Below are 3,777 nucleotides of genomic sequence, written 5' to 3'. Positions count from 1 at the left end.
CTAGGCAAAAATGCTCATGCTGCCGTGATCAAGCCATTGGATATTGAGAAAATATAAAAGACAAATATTATAGTTTTTTTTTTTTATAAAAGACAAGCAGATGGGTGAATCAACGAGACACTTTGTTACTATCAGTGCCACAAGCATTGGTGGCATTTATATACATTACATTATGTTACTAAAAATGAAAAAAAAGGAGGACGTTCAAAATAATTTAATTCACATTTGTTGTTTTAAATAATTAAGTAATTAAGTAATTTAAAGTTGTAAGTATCAGTGTGTAAAAACTGAACATGTTGCATTGTAAAAACTGCATTGTAAAAACTGAAGTGTTACATTGTATTTAAAGAGCAAATAAATACCTATAATCACAAATATCCACTGTATTTAGAAAATATGTTTTCCATACGAGTGCACTAAAAGTATATACTGGTTACGTAGACACTATCAAGGGATAATAATGACAAATAGCTTATATTAGCTTATATAAGTAGGTAAAAATTCTTTGAAGTGTGTAACATATAATTCTTAATAAAAAATTGGTGGAATGATAGAAAATCTGTTTTGTTACAAGTTTATGAAACAATTGTTAATACTCATATTTAATTGAAGTATTTTTAATTAGTATAATCATATAGTAGCAATTACATAACAATCATAAGTAATTATAATAACAAGGAAAGGATTGCTGTTAAATAAAGAGCTCAATAGATGGCGCGCACAGCAAGGGAAATGGCGTCACATGGTGCTATTTACAATATTTACACTTGACACATGTTGCTCGGCTAACCTGGCTGTATGATACAGGCGGTATGTTCCGCTTCACTACACTATCTACCTAGGGTGAAGTGGTGAAAGGGTGAAGGGTGGTTAAAGGGTGAAGTGTAGTGAAGTGCTCGGCAAGTTTTCAACTACAACGGTTACCGTATTATTACAGTTAACAAACTTGTATAAGTACAAGTTGTCATCTGAGCGCACCTAGTCAGCAAGCTGTTGGTGTCCCCCTTGCTATAGCAAGTTACACGAGAAAGAAATGATCAGTCAAATTCCTTGTAAACTTCGATCGTTTGCCAAGCTGCATTTTTTGGTTGGGAAAAATGCAGGAGCGCTTTTCCAAGCCAGTCCGTCCAGACGTCAGTCCACGTGAGTAAACAATGACAGTCGAGGGTTTTGGGGTGGGCCGTACCATAGCCAGCACAGATGCCATGTCATTTACAATATACAGCACTAGCCTGACTATAAAGGGTTAACATCAATATCAAAAAAGTTATTAACACTTGTTTGGGTTGCATTTTTTTTGGGTCACCCTGTACCTGTGATATGTGTGGTCACGTTGTGTTACGTGTGTATTTACAGCATAACACCATTCAAGCTGTGTTAGACAGAGGGGAGAAGCTAGACGACCTAGTGGCCAAGTCTGATGAGCTGGGCATGCAATCCAAGGCTTTCTATAAGACGGTGCGTTCAATTTTCACTATCACTGTCACATTTATAGCCTTCTGTGATATGTAATTTCTAACATGTATAATGTGATAATGCCAGGCTGTAAACTATGTGAATATTGAGAATGTGGTTCTATCTGTAGGTGGAACTGGTTATAAATGTGGTATTTAAAGTTTTGTTATGTAATCAGACTCTTGAAGTGATGTTACAGGAAAAAAGATGTTGCTACACTAAACAGTGTTCATGTTTACCAACATACGCTTTGTAACAGTTTACAAGTGTCTTGTTATGCCTTTGCTAGTTTTCTCAGTAGTGGTGTGGTGCCATACAGATATGCATTTGTATTTATATACTGTAATAAAGTGTGATTGGCTAATTTACCAAGTCGATTTGTTGCATTTAACCATGTCGCAAATACACATTCACTTTATTTTTATAAGCGAAACTTAATCAGAATTCTTGCTGCAATCAACATGTGTCTTTAATCTGCTATTGTTATTTGTACTTGTTTTTCGTTTCAGGCGAAAAAGACGAATGCTTGTTGCAAGTATGGCTAGGCTTCCACAGGTGGTTACAAATGTCAAAGCTATTGTACAGAATTTCCAATGAGGCATACACTGGGAATACACCTGATTCAACTCACTGAATTTTAGCTAGTGAGTGAAAACTAGTTGCCAAGTTATTTTGCTATAAATTGACAATTCCCAATTTTCCTGATAAAGCTGACGTTGACCTCACCAGACAGTCTGCAGAGTCCCATGTACAGTCAACCCTGTGTAAATGCTCACCTCGATACAACAAACACTTGTCTATAAAAGACACTTGACATTTCCCTTGGGTGACCCATATTTACAGCTTTGACTGTACACGCATATCTTGATGACGTCGCTTCTGCTGTCATTCACAACCAGATTTCGTTGAAGATAGATCGATCAGCTGTATTCCCATCTTACTGTCTTAATAGCAATCGACGGTGATAGGCACCTCATATTGTGTTTCTCATGATTTCTGTTTGCTCATGTAATATCCACTGGTAATCTAGACTGGCTGTAATGGGAGAGGTTACAGTTTGGGTTGGGACAGTGAATCAGATGTAAAAGTAGTGTACGTGCATCTCACATCTATATATAGCAAGCAGGAGTCGAAATTAACATGTTTCCATTTTTCCGGGACAAGGTCTGCCCGAAAAATCGAGTTAACTAGGCAATTTTACGGTGGGAAACAGTTTGTTTATTATCTATTCAGTCAGTATTTCACCGTTACGCTCTCTAACCTTGCTGAAAGAACCCCTAGTGTAGAACCTGTGGCTAGAAATAAGTGGTATACGCCATGCTCATTGTTTATCTGGAAAATCGCAAACTTGTACAGAAAAGGAGATTTTGACTAACTTTTCCAGGGCAAAAGTCGCAAATTTCTTTTAGTTTCAATCCATGACTACACGTGTGAAGCGTTATAGTGAATGAGTTGATTCTCAGTGATGCCATAGAATTATTAAATTTACTGACAGGAGAGAGGCCCCTATATAAAGAAATAATGTACGCTTTAATTGTGGAGCTTGTGTTATTTTTTGCCCTCAACATATAGTGTCTTGTCTGATTTAATCAGTGGGTGCTTGATGTATTTGTCTAATCTAATGCCAGAACTAATGTACTAGAATATTGAATGCAGACTGCATCTCTTTTTGAAGTAAAAATTAGTAATCGTTAAAAATTGTGCCTTATTTTTCCTAACTTGTATCAGGCCATTATCTAGAAGCAGCTTAGCTGTAATTCACATTTTTGTGTTCACAACATGGTGACAATTTCTGGTCTCTATATACAGAGGAAGAGCTCCAATTTTTTTCTTTGTCTGTATATGAAGGGAAATCTCCAAATTTACTCTGTAAATATAGGTAGATTTCCCATCCCGACGTCCATCTATCTGGAAGCATTTGCATTCAAGTGTGAAAGGAAGTAGTGCGTCAAACTAACTGGCAAGCTAAAGCAATGTGAAATATAGTGCTTAATGTGCTCACGTTGTCGTAAATAGTAATAGCTTATATTTTAACAATTCAGTGATGCATAGACAGATACTCACATATAATAGCATGTTAACATCCTGTGGAGGTAAACAACAAATAGCAAAACGTACATAATTCTCACGCTCATCATTGTGAATCGTGGTTGTTGGTGCGGTAGTATTAATGTACATACTCCTATTTGAATAGCTCGAAAATTCTCGTGTGCTCTCTGTGTATGTATGTGGGATCTTGCCCATGTCATTTCAGCCTTCGTTATTTATCAAATCTGCAAGGAATCACTAATGGATTCAGTATTATTATCTGTAATGTGTTCT

At 36.5% G+C, this 3,777-nt stretch overlaps 1 long non-coding RNA gene across 1 annotated transcript in view; it reads left to right on the top strand.

The window, feature by feature from the left end:
• LOC106815633 overlaps nt 1-3,525 on the top strand; it is a 14,494-nt gene extending 10,969 nt beyond the window's left edge. The window contains exons 2-3 of the long non-coding RNA XR_001394766.1: nt 1,357-1,458; nt 1,965-3,525. This is a non-coding gene — a long non-coding RNA (uncharacterized LOC106815633). The remainder of the gene's footprint in view (nt 1-1,356; nt 1,459-1,964) is intronic.
• Nucleotides 3,526-3,777: the final 252 nt, after the last annotated feature.

This window comes from Priapulus caudatus, unplaced genomic scaffold (genome assembly GCF_000485595.1).
Source record: "Priapulus caudatus unplaced genomic scaffold, Priapulus_caudatus-5.0.1 Scaffold1162, whole genome shotgun sequence".
Taxonomy (NCBI): Eukaryota; Metazoa; Priapulida; class Priapulimorpha; order Priapulimorphida; family Priapulidae; genus Priapulus; species Priapulus caudatus.
Note: the sequence above shows the minus strand (reverse complement) of the source record. Positions and strands in the feature narration are given on the sequence as shown.